At 47.3% G+C, this 16,194-nt stretch overlaps 1 protein-coding gene across 2 annotated transcripts in view; it reads right to left on the reverse strand.

The window, feature by feature from the left end:
• The window catches only part of mbpb (myelin basic protein b), a 65,860-nt gene that overhangs the window by 46,444 nt on the left and 3,222 nt on the right, over nt 1–16,194 (reverse strand). The window contains exon 1 of one of the 2 annotated variants that reach the window (XM_026185251.2): nt 1,777–2,404. The exons of the other annotated variant lie outside the window; for it this stretch is intronic. The gene's annotated coding sequence lies outside the window, so the exon portion shown is untranslated. Of the gene's footprint in view, nt 1–1,776; nt 2,405–16,194 lie in introns of those variants that run through there. 2 annotated transcript variants of the gene reach the window in all.

Genomic DNA, 16,194 nt, shown 5'->3' on the forward strand with positions numbered 1-16,194 from the left:
TTCCTGGTATTTCTTTCTCTTGGCCTAGACAAATGCATTCCTGTGGCCTTCGCAACTCAGGTACTTCCACAGAAAATAGAGTTGGCTCCAGAAACTTTGCGAAGGTTAACCTGGAGTCGCTGGTAAAAGCTATGTCTGTGTAGTCAGCGATACTAAAAATATCCACGTTTCAATCTGTACCAGAACTGAAACCGGAGTGTAATTGTGTTATGTTACGATAACTATTAATAACTTTTTTCATCATCTGAAGCAAAATAGAAAAAAGGTGAGGATTAAACCTACATGGGATTTCTATCAAACAAAGCCAGGGGTTATCTTGCACAATGTTCCCTTGCTAGAGGGTCAGCAGGCTTTAATAAATCACTGTAGTTCAGGCACAGGCGCCCACTCATGTGTAAGTGCTTTATTTAGAGCTTGAGGAAAGCAGCAATAAGTGAGCATGTCATAACAGCTTTGAGCTTCAATGTCCCTTTTTATATATAACTGGCAAAGAGTAAAAATACACACATAGCTGGAAAGCTTATCGTTGGGTCTTGAGCTGCACAAGCTGCTGCTCCTTCCACTAACAGTGTGTGGATAAAAATTCTATGCTTTCGTCATAGTCACAGAGAGGCTTTTGGTTTCTGTCACCAGCCTGTTTCATGAAAAGTGAGGAAAGGAGGTGAGCTTGTTGTAGAATAGCCTTTGCTTGGGATGCAGTGATGTAATACTTCAATTTCCTTCTGCTTTACACGGTTGAGTGTGCTGAAAGGCAGCAGCCTAGTCAAAACACCACCATAATTAAAGCCTAACCCATGATAAACACCTACAAAGAATGTCCAATTTAAAGACTTGTCTAGCATTAAAAACAAACAGTTGTAGCAATGCTGACTGCTGCAACTGTGAAAGGTACACTCAACAGCTTTACGCATGCATTAAGGTGCTCAGTAAATAACATGTAACCAGAGTGATCCACACTGAAGTTTGGGCGCAAATCCTCATTCGAATTCTCGCCATTTAAAGGCGCCGCACTTCGGTGCGTGTGTTCGTGTCGAGGGAAACGTGACATAACGAGTCGATTTAAACCACGGATAAATTCGGAAAACATTTAAGCCATCTACCGAAAGTGATATTAACGCTGTTTAGACTAAATAGTTCCTTTCTCTGCTAGCCCAGTGGACGACTGCTACCAACAACAAAGTGGGGCTTCCGGTGGCAAGCATTAGGAAGCAAATAATAAACCCTTAAATTTACCACATTAAATTCCAGCTTGTCGAGTTAGGTGCACGCCGAATTAAAGGCACTTAAGGGCTGACTGTGAACAAGGCGTTGCTCTCACACGAAACGCTTTGTCATGTTGCGGTTAAGCGAAGAAGAGTCAAATCGCACGGTATGCTAACTGTGTTCGGAGCGCGAGGAGACAGCCGCGGGGATGGATGGACGGGGGAGTTGTTGTAGTAGTGCTGGTGGTGGGGCGACACCACCGAAGCACATGACAAACGCAGTGTCACAGTGTGATGACAGGGATGCTAACACGGCTCTCACTCCGTCGCTGTCTTCTAAAGTTACTCAGGAACTACATTCCGAGCATATTTTCGCTTCAGCTTTTGTTACGCGCCGTAAAGGCGTCGACGTGTGAAACATGTTTACTATCGCTAAACCACACGAGCTGCAGTCCACATAAAATGCAAATAGTGTCGTATCCCCCGCGTGTATGCCACTGTCTTTACACTTGCTTTCTTTTACGTGTATGTGTTTGTTTCCCTGTGAATTTTACAACCTTGACTGTGCACATACCCTTCTCCGGTTAGACTGTGTCAAATGCATCCACAGCTGTGCCTTGTACTGGATGAAACAAAGTGTCAGTCTTCTTTTAGTAGTGGTCACCGGTGGTCGTCAGCAGCATCGAAGATAACGCCTTCTTCCCCCTTTATGGTTCGCAGTTGCTGTAATCACCAAAGTGTCTCCGTTACGAAAAAAGGAAAGAAAACAAAAAAGGGGAAAAAAAGAAAAACGTGTCGGTGCTTCCTGATTTAGGTACAGTGGTAGTGATGATGTTGTTTGTTAAGGGGTGGGGCGGCGTGCAGCTGTAATCCGCCAAGAAATATGGACTAAAAAGCACGCTTGCACGTCTGTGCATGATTAGTGACTCGTGGTTCACGGTGGGGAGGGTTAAATAAACGTGATTTTAAAGTGGATCTCACGAGCACAGAAAACAGACGGCTGTAGGATTTGCGCACTCTGAGAGCAAGCTTTACAGCCAGCAGGGTCAACGATTGCACAATACAGACAGGCAGTCAGGTTCATGCCTCGCTCAAAGCCTCCAACAGGTTAATTAACAGGGTTTCCCCCCCTCGATCGCTTTGGCGCAATTCTCATATCACAAATGTCGATCTTACCACTGCAAATGCAGTTCTCAAATCAGTAATGCATTGCCTCACCCACGCTAGACATTCTTGTTGTTTTTACACAGCTGTGGTTTCTACACATAATTTACTACTATAGATATTTGTTGCTGTGTTTATGCACTTCTTACTTAAATCTGACAACTCATCAAAAAAGTTTGTACTTTTGTCAGTCACAGCTCTTACTTGCTTTCCTGAATAATTCCCAGCATTGCTGATAGTGTTTTTAATAAAAATTTCAAAGACCAGTGTGGTCTTCTGCTGCTGTAGCCCATCTGCTTCAAGATCAGATGTGTTGTGGCTGTTTCTACCTTGAACCTTTGTAACCAGGGGTTATTTGAGTTACTGTTGCTTTCCCATCAGCTCGAAGTAGTCTGGCCGTTCTCTTCTGACATCAACAAGGTATTTTCACCCGGAGAACTGCTGCTCACTCTCATTTTAGACCATTCTCTGTAAACCCTGGAGATGATTGTGTGGGAAAATCCCAATACATCAACAACATCTGAATTATTCACATCATACAGCAACCGTGCTGTTCAGTCGTCTTTCTTAATTAATTGCTCGGTTTGAATTTCAGCAGGCTGTCTTGATCATGTCTACATGCCTAAATGTTTTGAGTTGCTGCTGATGTGAAAGGATGATTCGATATTTGGATTAATGTAATGAGCAGTTGAACAGGCGTACATAATAAAGTGGTTGCTGTATGTATGTAGTGTGACTTTACAGGACTATACAGTAGTTGGTACTTTGTTTAAAGATGGTGTATGTGTTCTTTGTCTGTTTTCTGATGGATTATATAAAAAAAAACACCCAGCACGCCCCTGCGGGCGGTTTATCCTTCAAGCTCGGGTCCTCTACCAGAGGCCTGGGAGCTTGAGGGTCCTGCACAGTATCTTAGCTGTTCCCAGGACTGCGCTCTTCTGGACAGAGATCTCCAATGTTATTCCCGGGATCTGCTGGAGCCACTCGCCTAGCTTGGGAGTCACCGCACCTAGTGCTCCGATTACCACGGGGACCACTGTTACCTTCACCCTCCACATCCTCTCGAGCTCTTCTCTGAGCCCTTGGTATTTCTCCAGCTTCTCGTGTTCCTTCTTCCTGATATTGCTGTCATTCGGAACCGCTACATCGATCACTACGGCCGTCTTCTTCTGTTTCTCTACCACCACTATGTCCGGTTGGTTAGCCACCACCATTTTGTCCGTCTGTATCTGGAAGTCCCACAGGATCTTAGCTCGGTCATTCTCCACCACCCTTGGGGGCATCTCCCATTTTTACCTCGGGACTTCCAGATTATACTCGGCACAGATGTTCCTGTACACTATGCCGGCCACTTGGTTATGGCGTTCCATGTATGCCTTGCCTGCTAGCATCTTGCACCCTGCTGTTATGTGCTGGATTGTCTCTGGGGCATCTTTACACAGCCTGCACCTGGGGTCTTGCCTGGTGTGATAGACCCCAGCCTCTATGGATCTTGTGCTCAGAGCTTGTTCTTGTGCTGCCATGATTAGTGCCTCTGTGCTGTCTTTCAGTCCAGCTTTGTCCAGCCACTGGTAGGATTTCTGGATATCAGCCACCTCCTCTATTTGCCGGTGGTACATACCGTGCAGGGGCCTGTCCTTCCATGATGGTGCCTCGTCTCCCTCCTCTTTCTTGGGTTTCTGCTGCCTGAGGTATTCACTGAGCACTCGGTCAGTTGGGGCCATCTTCCCAATGTATTCTTGGATGTTCGTTGTCTCATCCTGGACTGTGGTGCTGACACTCACCAGTCCCCGGCCCCCTTCCTTCCGCTTAGCGTACAGCCTCAGGGTGCTGGACTTGGGGTGAAACCCTCCATGCATGGTAAGGAGCTTTCTTGTCTTTATGTCAGTGGCTTCTATCTCCTCCTTTGGCCAGCCTATTACCCCAGCAGGGTACCTGATCACGGGCAGGGCGTACGTGTTGATGGCCCGGATCTTGTTCTTACCATTCAGCTGACTCCTCAGGACTTTCCTGACCCTCTGCAGGTACTTGGTGGTTGCAGCTTTTCTAGCGGCCTCTTCATGGTTCCCATTCGCCTGCGGGATCCCCAGGTACTTGTAACTGTCCTCTATGTCTGCAATGTTGCCTTCTGGTAGTTCAATCCCCTCAGTTCTGACTAACTTCCCTCTCTTTGTTACCATCTGACTACACTTCTCCAGTCCGAACGACATTCCAATGTCATTGCTGTATAGCCTGGTAGTGTGGATCAGTGAATCGATGTCTCGTTCACTCTTGGCATACAGCTTGATGTCATCCATGTACAGGAGGTGGCTGACAACTGCTCCGTTCCGTAGTCGGTATCCGTAGCCAGTCTTGTTAATGATCTCACTGAGGGGGTTCAGGCCTATGCAGAACAGCAGTGGGGACAGAGCATCTCCTTGGTAGATCCCGCACTTGATGGTGACTTGTGCTATAGGCTTGGAGTTGGCCTCTAGTGTTGTACGCCACATCCCCATTGAGTTCCTGATGAAGGCTCTTATGTGTGTGTGTGTGTGTGTGTGTGTGTGTGTGTGTGTGTGTGTGTGTGTGTGTGTGTGTGTGTGTGTGTGTGTGTGTTTATATATAATATAGCAGCATTCTGACATACCACTGACAATGTGTTAGTGGCCTTGTTCTTTTATATATTTCAAAATGAGTCAAAAGTAATTTAATTGAAAATGTCAATGCCAAGCTGTAGAATATTCAGGAAAGTGTGAGATTTAGAGTTGTGGCTGACAAAAGCACAAACTGTTTTGATGACTTGTGAGATTCAGATAATAACAAATGTCTTTAGCAGTGAAGTATGCATGGAAACTATAGCAGTGTGCACAAAAACAGAGAGAAAAGGCCAATGTGTGTGGGGAAATGTGTTACTGACATTTCTGATGTGAGAACTGCATCAAAGCGATTGATTAAAACTATAATAACACTGCTGTTCATCAGGCACTTAAAGAATTTTAACCATTCATATAGTTGCTCATACTGTAACTGCTGTCATTGCCTTATATGTTAGTATCATGCCGCGTCATATTATCTTTTACATTTTTAAAGAGGGCTTCTGAACATCTTTAAAGTGTAAAGACAATTCTGAAGCTTTGACCTCTATTTGGCTCGTGGTGCACTGTCTGACTTTTCAAAACTAATACAATAACCTCCTAAAGAAAGCATTGATGTTTCATCGCATTCTTTAAAAAGGCCACAAGGGGGCGACTTCTTAAGCAAAAAAAGAGGGGCTCCTTTGATCAGCTCCATCACCTAGTGGGGGTGGGGGGTCATAGTTTGGTCCCGCCTTCACTGTTGTGATTGGTGTGGGGGTAGGGACAGGCTTAGGGCGTCGGGGGGTTCCCCGGAGGCATCTTCCTTGGGGGGCTCAACCCGGGGTAGCGGTCATGTCCGGTTAGGGGCTCTGTTGGCTCTCAGGTGACTGTTTCCTCGTGGCTGCGTGCAGCGGGGCTAGGGGAGGGTCTGTGCTGACGGACGTGGGTTACTGACCTGGTATCCTGGCTGCCCCTGGGTGGGTTCTGGGGGCGCTCCGTCTCTGGGCTGGGGCCCGGGCCGGGCCTCGGGGGCTTGGGTCCTGGTTGGTGTGTTGCCAGGGTTATGGGCGGGTGGGTGCATGGGGGCCCAGCCCTGGAGCAGGGTGCCGCCGGTGCATCGAGCCACCTGGGGGGCTCTTCAACTGGTGGGGAAGATTGTCACATCTTGCAGGAGCTTTCCTCTCCTCAGGGGCTCTCTCTGCAGGAGGGGGAGATACAGGAGAGGTGGAGGAAGATTTCAACCTGGGTGTTTATTGTCTTATGTAGTCTGGAAGATGAGTGGATGGTGGGGTGGGTGCAGTTTTCTCTGTGGTGGGGTTGGGTGGACTGTCCCGGGCTCTGTGGGGCCGGGAGGTGCTGCTGCGCTGGGCCCCGGTCTGGATGGGCCTGGGCCCCCTTTCTCTGGCGGGTCGCGGAGTATGGGGGTGCCTACTGGGGTCAGCGGGGGAGCTGGCCCCAGGGAGGGGTCACTTGCCCCTCCCTTCCTTCCCTCCCCATCTCCAGCTGCCTCCCTCTTCCTGCTCCACCACAACCACCCACACATGTGTAGCCGGTCTGGCCTTAAACTCTTATTGCCGTTAGTTCTCTGCGTTGTGTTGTGCGAATGACCAGAGGAGTCAGCTCTCACTTTGCCAGCTGGGTGGATTTATTCTCCCAGAACTGTTTAAAATAAAAACAAAACAGTACAGCAACTTCACTTTACTGGACTTCTGCATGAACACCTCTCCTCAGCGGGGCCTCTAGGCGACTGAGGTGCAACATTACAACAAATCCAATTACCAAATAATACTGCTAAAATGTATTTATATTCATATATAACAAACAAAAATGCACTGCATCGTGAACATATAGTGACAATTACCTCATCAACAAAATTATACTTTAGGGAGACTTCATTTACCAGTGGCAATTTTACATATTTACAGTAAGTTGAAACAGTGAACATGAATCACAAACAAACAGAAGATATAACCAGTTCACATGACACAAAAATAAAAGAGGGAGCTCACATACCTGTTTAAAATAAAAACAAAACAGTACAGCAACTTCACTTTACTGGACTTCTGCATGAACACCTTCAAGGGAGAGAGAAGGATAGCGGACCACATGAGAAGCCACGTGCATGCTCCTATGCTCTCATCTGAGACATGCTAACTAGCATGTTACAATAAAGTGCTGTACTCGACAGAGAAACAATAATTCACACTAAAACATCTAACAGAACTATGAGACAAAATGCACAAAGGGAACGAGCAGTGTTTGAATTACTTTTAGTTACTTTAACTGTGTTTATTTGCTCTGTAACTGAGAACACTAGCGTACGCTCACCTCTCCTCAGCGGGGCCTCTAGGCGACTGAGGAAAATAGCGCGCAGCTACAGGAAGTGACTTCATGGGAAGTCAAAGGTCACACAAACAAAATAAAAGCTCCCAAAATATAAATACAGAAAATAAACATATATAAATAAACACATATACATAACCAATACTGACAAAGCGAGATAACACTGCAGGATGGATCTTTGGTGAAATATAAATTATTTTTTAATACACCCGTTACATCCTCCCCTCCTAGATTTCACCAAAATCCAGAACAGTCAGGTGAACAATCTAATTGGAACACAGGGACAAATCTACAGAATTTATGGCTCCTGGGCACGGGTTTAAACCTCCGAGCTATAAGCTCTAGTATCAGCTGTATAAGCCACCTACCAGATAGGTTCAGAAAGAGCATGAGGGTGATCAGGCCTCAGCCTTTCTTAGATCAGTGTGATGCCATTTACACCACACACATTCCCAGCCATCCACACACATCAATACCTTAAAAACACACTATGTATTTAATTGTGCCATAATGATACTGTCCCCTAGAATCAAAATACAGAAAGATCTCTAGACACCTGGGTTTACTTAAAACAGCGTAAGAAGAGACTGAGACCTTCTGCTAACTGAATTTGCCAAACGCTTAAAGCCAAAAGGCTTTTGAACCATGGACTCAATGAGTCGATTAACTCTTTTACTAACTCGGCCGGCTCGCGTCATGACAACATTGTCCGGGCCTGCCCGTGGCTGTCCTTGTGGACCCACATCATGACATACATCCGTTGGAGGCATCTGCGTGTCGGCGACATGCACAGGGACTACTGATAGGGGCTTGGTGTGTGCATCACGATCTGTGTCTGATGGATGTGAGTGAGTGAGTGCAGTTTCTGAAAGTGTGTTTAACACAGACGGGAGGTCCAAGTCAGGTTCTGCTACCAAACTGTCCAAGTCTGTGTCTCTGTCTGGGTAGTCCTCTCCTACCAGGGAACACTGGGTTGAATCCCCTGCAACCACCTCTGGAGCTTGTTGACTTGTCTTGCCCAATCCCGAGAGTCCCTCACTCAGGATCTCCTGACTCTCATCATCATCTGAGTTGATCCAAGCACTGGTCCTGTCCTCTGCAGTCTCCTCATCCAAGGAATCTAACTGGTCTGACGCACATGACCCTCCCTCAGATCCAGTGTCACACAGTTCAGCGGTCACTACTGGCAGGAAGCTGATATTTAAAACCAGGTTGCGATGTACCACCTTTATGTTGCCTCTGTCATCTTCCAACTTGTATGTGTGAGTCTGCAGATTTCTGTCTCTGACTGTGTACACTGTTGCATCCCACTTGTCAGCAAGTTTCTTCTTTCCTCTTTCACCCTTATTGGCAATGAGTACTCTGTCTCCTATGTTCAGATATGTGCCCTTTACTTTTCTGTTATATCCTTTTGCCTGTTTGTCTTGTTCCTTGATGGCATGAGTCTGGGCAATCTTAGCTGCCTCATGAAGATGTGACATGAGTGTTTTCACATAATTTTTTTGATCCACAACTACAGGATCACAGAGCACCTGTTTAAACATCACATCAACGGGGAGCCTCGGGATGCGGCCAAACATGAGCTGAAATGGGGCAAAACCTGTGGTCTCATGTACAGTTGCATTATATGCAAATGTCAGACTCTGTATTTGTTGAGGCCACTTGTTCTTTTCTCTGAGGGGCAAGGACCTAAGCATGTTGCCAAGTGTCCTATTGAACCTCTCAGTCCCTCCATTGCCCATGGGATGGTATGCCGTAGTATGGGATTTGGAGACCCCTGAAAACTTGAGCAGTTCTGCCAAGAGCTCACTTTCAAAATTTGCCCCCTGATCGGAGTGAATCCGCTCAGGAAACCCATACACACAGAAAACATGGTCCCATAGTTTCTTAGCCACCTGCTTTGCAGTCTGGTTTGTGCAAGGGAAGGCATGGGCTAGCTTAGTGAAATGATCTGTAAGGACAAGAACATCTACTGAGCGTTGCTTACTATCCTCCGCACTCCAAAAATCCAAACACACCAGCTCCATAGGGGCGGAGGTTCTGATGCTCTCAAGTGGGGCTCGAGCAGAGGGTTCTGGTGTTTTGGCCAGGATGCATCTTTGACAGCATTTGACATACTCTTTTATATCAGACTCCATCTTCGGCCAAAAGAACCGTTGTCTTGCCAGATATAAAGTCTTCGCTTGCCCCTGATGTCCTGCAATATCATGGACACCATTCAGTGCCTTTGCTCTGAGACTGTCAGGCAAAACAAACTGATGTCTCCTTTGTTTACTCAGGGGGTCCTTTGTGATCCGATAGAGGACTCCATTTTGGACCCTAAGCCTTTCCCACTGTTTAAATAACACCATGGCTTTCACATCAAATCCTGCCCTTTCACGCCTGGAAGGTCGCCTTCTCCTTGTGACAAATGGTAAGATCTTTGAAATACTGGGATCAAGTTCCTGGCTATGCTGGAGTTCCTCTAGTGTGGACACAGAAAATGACTCCTGTCCTGGCCACACTAGGTCCTGAACAGACTGGAACAGTTCCACAGCCCTTGTTTCAGCAGCCAGATCCCACTCACTGTGAAAATCCAGGATTGCCTTAACATCCATAGCATCACACCCAGGCTGAGACGAGGGCGTCTGCAGTCCTGTGGTGTGGAAAGGTGGTGTGTCCACGTGTTGACCTTGGACCTTCAGCCGGAATGCATTTTGTATTCCCTCAGAACTGACACTCTCAGATTCAGCAAGGAGGTGACTGTACTGCTCTGTGATCAGCCTATGGCTGACTGTTGTTGCAAAGGGGTCTCTGCTGAGAGCATCAGCTACGACATTCTTGGTACCAGGTATGTGCTTCAGATCAAATGTGTAAGGAGCAAGCTTGGACACCCAACGCTGCTCACAAGCATCAAGCCTTGGTTTTGTCATGATGTAGGTGAGAGGGTTGTTATCTGTCCACACTGTAAACGGATGACCTCTTAGCCAGTGACTGAACTTCTCACACACACTCCATTTCAATGCCAAAAACTCTAGCCTGTGGGCTGGGTACTTTTTCTGTGAATTGCTCAGGGTCTTACTTGCAAAAGCAATTGGACGAGCTTTCTGCTGTCCAGCTGGTATTTGTGACAATACAGCACCGAGCCCATCTAATGAAGCATCAATGGACAATATCAAAGGCAAAGAAAAGTCTGGATGTGTAAGGACTACACAATTCAACAGCTTCTCTTTCAGATTAGACAGAGCTGCGTCACATTCATCTGTCCAGTCAGAGGGCTTCAGTTTTCTGTATACACCAGCATTGGTGCCTGTTTTAACTCTCCCTCTCCTCTTCTGTCCAGCAGTGAGGGCAAACAAAGGCTTGGCCATAGTGGAGCAGCTAGGGATGAAATGCTGATAGTAGAATATCATCCCCAGGAATGACTTAATCCTCTTAACTGACGGGGTGCAGCCATCATCCTCCATCAATTCAGCCTTTGTCATCTTTGCTATGACCTCAACCTTTGCTGGGTCCACAGCCACTCCATTGCCATCTATAATGTGGCCTAAAAACTTGACTGATGACCTCATTAAGTGGCATTTCTTAGGACTTAGTTTGAGGTTATGGATGCGCAAGCGCTGAAACACAGTCTCTAGCCGCTCCAAGGCCTCCTCTTCTGTCCGAGCAAATACAAGCAGATCGTCGAGATAGCACAGCAGACTACTGAAGTTCAGATCCCCAAAAATACTGAGCATCATTCGCATGAATGAGGCGGGGCTGTTACAGAGTCCTTGGGGCATTCTGTTGTACTCGAACAATCCCATTGGGGTTGTAAATGCTGTGTATTTCTTGTCTTCCTCTGCCATAGGGATGTTATAAAATCCCGAGGTCAGATCCATGGTGCTGAAGTAGGTATTTCCACCCAATGCAGCAAGGCAGTCAGACTGGTGTGGCAGTGGGTGTGCATCTTTGAGGGTCCTTGCATTCAGCCATCTGAAATCAGTGCAGATTCTCAAACTACCATCCTTTTTCCACACTAACACCAGTGGAGAGGCATACTCGCTCACGGACCTTCTGATGATTTCCTGTTCTTCCATTTCAGACAAAACTTGTCGCAGCTTTTGATAATGTGCTGGAGGGACTCGGCGGTAAGGAAGGCGGAATGGCCTCTCATCAGTGAGCCTGATGCGGTGTACAAAGCCTTCGGCCTTGCCACAGTCATGTGCATGCTTGGAGAAAATGTCATTGTACTTCTCAAGCATTTTAACCAGTTTCTCCTTCCCCCCTTGACCAACATGGCACAGGTCAATATCAATTTCGCTGAGCCCAACCTGTTTTAGTCTCTGTTTAAGATCAGTGAGGTGGGCATCATCCTTCTCTTCCTCCTGCACAGATTTCTGGGGTCGACAGGTGCCCTGGAAAACTTCAAAATCCTCAACAGCAACACAAGGGGACACGTCAGCCAACTTACTGTTTCTTTTCAGGGTGACTGGTTTATCCAACAGGTTAGTGACCTTCATGGGAACCCACCTATCACCCCACAATGGCGTTATGATGCGGCCAACCATGATGTTACGTGGCATGGACTTTGATGAAGTGGCTTCAACAATCACTGTGCTCCCTGGTGACATAGAAACATTACTCGGCAGCTTGCCCCAGACTAGATGCTCTTGTCTTGCTAACAAGGTGACTGACTGCTGAAGCTTGACTGTGCCGATCTTGTCTGGGAGTTCTTCACCTCTCCATCGGGATGAATTAGCCATGAGGTCAAGAAACTGCTCACACTCTGGGGGACAACCGCCACCTGACACGAGGCGCCAATAGTCATTGGTTATTTTCAACTGGTGCATGAGAAACCGGATGACATTTGTGCCAATGATTATATCATCACGTTGACCTGGCACTACAAGGATGGGAACAATACAGGTCTCTCCATACAGTTTCATTTCAACTTCATACATGCACTTGGGCTTGGTAAGTGTGCCACCACAGCCTACTAGCACTATTTCTTGAGGCAGGGGAGTGGGTTCTGGCAGTGTATTCTCACTCAGCATACTCTGTTCTGCTTGCTCACTGAGTGTGCACGCCATGGAACCAGAGTCAAGCATACCCTGCATGTGGTGTCTGTTATTAATGCTGACGGGAGTGTAAAACAGTTTGTCAAACGGGCCAACTCTCTGTGTGTTTTGTACTACCACCTTAACACCATCTGGTGCGGCTGCACATGCTTTAATGTAATGCTTTTCAACATCATCACTGCCGAGGGTTTCAACATCTGTGCCCACACATCCCCTCACCAAATGCGGGCCAGCTAGTTTAAAGGCTGGGTGTCATTAGGTTGGGAGGCAGGGCGCCTTTGAATCGGTGAGCGACGAGGGCAGTTTCTCTTAATATGGTTTGGCTCAAAGCATGCAAGGCATAGGTGTTTCTGCCTACAATGCACAAGGGTAGAATGTTCAGGGGACTGGCATACTCTACAACATCTGGGTCGGGCCTGACCTGGAGGAAGCTGCTTGTCTGCAACCTGGTTATTCTGCGATAAAGCATGGTCAAAAAGGCTGATTAGTAATTTCAGGCAACTGTCATTACAAGGGGACTTTACTGTCTCATTTGATCCCGCCTGCACCTGTGTTTCTCCCGGGTGCATTGATGTCGCTAGACCATCAGCTGCAGGGGTCTGGATGTTAGCTTTAACTGGTGTGAGACACTTAGACCTGGGGAGCATACGCTCTTTCATCTCAAGCTGGTACCGATTCACCTGCTCCTGAATCTCACTGGCTGTCCACTTATCTGGTGCCTTGAACTTGAAAACAGCAGCAAGGGTGGGATCAGGGCAGTACTTCACAAACATCATGGCTGCCTCCTGGCAGGGATCCTCCATGTGCCGTCCGAGTCTCTTCAGGCTTTCCTCTGCTGCATCAACTGCCTTATTCAGTCTGACCCAATATTCTACAGGAGTTTCTCCTGGCACTGGAACTGTGCTGTAGAAATCGGCCATAGGCATACACGAATATGTCATGTCGCTGAAATGTTGCCTCAGTATGTCATATATAACATTTGGATTCTCACAAGGTTTTAACGATGGGGTGCTTCTCAGAGTTATTCTTACAATGTCCTTAGCTTTGCCCATCAACTTGAACATTATTTCTTGGTACTGTTCCTGAAGGGGTGTTGCTCGCTTCTTGACATACATTCTCATCAGCTCCTCCCACTCACAGATTGTATGTTTATCCGACCCATCTCCTCTGAAGACTGGAGGCTCTCTCACATCTGACTGCAGGACTAGCTTTGCCCCAGTCAGGTTAAGGTAAGTGGGCTCGCTGGGTGGCTGGCTTACACTGCTCTGAGCTTGTGCGGCCCCGTCATCCCTTTCCCCACATTCCTTTTTCAACTGATCCCTAATGGTCTGCCCCACCTGTTGAGCTATATGTGTTATCAGGTCATTTAATGCTGGGTCTGCTGTAGCTGAAGGGTCTGAGAATGAGTTACCTTTACCACTACTGGAAGATGTGCAACCAAGTATGCGAGTGGAACAGAAAGCTGGGGAGCCTGCACTACAAACAGGTGTACTAGGCAACCCCTCAATTACCCTCCCTCTTCCCATGGCAAAGCTGAACCCGTCACTTGAAACTTTTTCATCATCCATTGTTATAACATATGTACAATGCAAACAGCAGAATTAAATTTACCTTGTAAACAACAGTCCAAAAAAAAAAGGTGCAAGTGTTTCCTCGAACGCTTGGGATTTGTGTTCAGAGCTTACATTAAATTGTCCATTACAGCAACCTCTGGTGACCAAACTGATGTTGATCGCGTCTCCACGAACCACGATGAGCAAGTCTGAAGTGGTGTGGATCCGGGTCACGGCACCACTGTAGCCGGTCTGGCCTTAAACTCTTATTGCCGTTAGTTCTCTGCGTTGTGTTGTGCGAATGACCAGAGGAGTCAGCTCTCACTTTGCCAGCTGGGTGGATTTATTCTCCCAGAACTGTTTAAAATAAAAACAAAACAGTACAGCAACTTCACTTTACTGGACTTCTGCATGAACACCTCTCCTCAGCGGGGCCTCTAGGCGACTGAGGTGCAACATTACAACAAATCCAATTACCAAATAATACTGCTAAAATGTATTTATATTCATATATAACAAACAAAAATGCACTGCATCGTGAACATATAGTGACAATTACCTCATCAACAAAATTATACTTTAGGGAGACTTCATTTACCAGTGGCAATTTTACATATTTACAGTAAGTTGAAACAGTGAACATGAATCACAAACAAACAGAAGATATAACCAGTTCACATGACACAAAAATAAAAGAGGGAGCTCACATACCTGTTTAAAATAAAAACAAAACAGTACAGCAACTTCACTTTACTGGACTTCTGCATGAACACCTTCAAGGGAGAGAGAAGGATAGCGGACCACATGAGAAGCCACGTGCATGCTCCTATGCTCTCATCTGAGACATGCTAACTAGCATGTTACAATAAAGTGCTGTACTCGACAGAGAAACAATAATTCACACTAAAACATCTAACAGAACTATGAGACAAAATGCACAAAGGGAACGAGCAGTGTTTGAATTACTTTTAGTTACTTTAACTGTGTTTATTTGCTCTGTAACTGAGAACACTAGCGTACGCTCACCTCTCCTCAGCGGGGCCTCTAGGCGACTGAGGAAAATAGCGCGCAGCTACAGGAAGTGACTTCATGGGAAGTCAAAGGTCACACAAACAAAATAAAAGCTCCCAAAATATAAATACAGAAAATAAACATATATAAATAAACACATATACATAACCAATACTGACAAAGCGAGATAACACTGCAGGATGGATCTTTGGTGAAATATAAATTATTTTTTAATACACCCGTTACACATGCAGGACCTTGGAGTAGGGGTATGTCACCAGGGTGCAGAGGAGGCTACCCCCCCCATCCCCGTCTGGCTGCCTCTGCCTCAATTTTATCCCACAACTTAGACATTCACATTACTCACACTCTCATTACACATACATATAGGATCTTGGGGGTGGGCACGATACACGGAATCCAAAGTACCATCAGGGTGTACACCCCACCCCTGGCGTCGTTGCCCACCTCTCAATGTTAAATACATGTAGACATTGAGGGCCAGCAGGAGGGACCATGCGCTTACCTGCTGCTCTCTGGCAGGTAGCTCCATGCCCTCCTGGGTTTTAAATGCACCTTAGAACACACATGCATCAACACTACAATGAGCGGGTGGAGGGAGGTTTGGAGTCTTCTCTCACCCCCATTCTCTGCGACCTGCTGGAGCGGGGGGGCTAGGAGGAGGAGTTGGCCGTCCGACTGCGGTCTGGAGTGTGGGGCCTCCCTGCTGCTGCGGGGTCGGGGTGGTCTGCCTCCCCCCACCGCAGGGAAAAGGGTAACACCACCTGGGTCTGGGTGCAGTTCCCCCTCCAGGGGCAAGGGTACCTAGACCCGGTTTGTAGAGTACGCTTGGGGAGTGTGATCGTGTGTACAGCGTCTCTTTATGTCTGTCTCCATGTTGGTTGAGTGTGGAGTGAGTGCATATGAGAGCATGGGGGGTTGGGGGGGGGATGGATGTTTGTGTCTGTGTGTGCCTGTATGTCTGTGTCTATATGTCAGGTTGGGTATCAGACGCCACCTCTCTGGGGACACCTCAGGCCCTCCAAGGTTTGGAGGCCTATCTCCGTCCACCACCACTTCCCCTGCCGGTGGCGGACTCCCTCAGGTGTCGGTGCGTTGGTGGTTCTTTGTGTCTGGGGGTGGGCGTCCAGGTACACACCGGCTCACTCCTTGGCGGCTGCTTATCGGGGCCTGGAGCCTAGGGCTTGCTTGGGCCCCTTCGGAGGTTGGGTGCCCCCGGCCTCTCGGCCTGGGGCTCGGTCACTCAGGCACAGCTGGGGGCCGGCGGAGCTCATGGGCGCGTCACTGCAACTCCCCCTGGCTTCTG

Source organism: Astatotilapia calliptera, chromosome 11 (genome assembly GCF_964374335.1).
Source record: "Astatotilapia calliptera chromosome 11, fAstCal68.1, whole genome shotgun sequence".
In the NCBI taxonomy this organism is placed as follows: Eukaryota; Metazoa; Chordata; class Actinopteri; order Cichliformes; family Cichlidae; genus Astatotilapia; species Astatotilapia calliptera.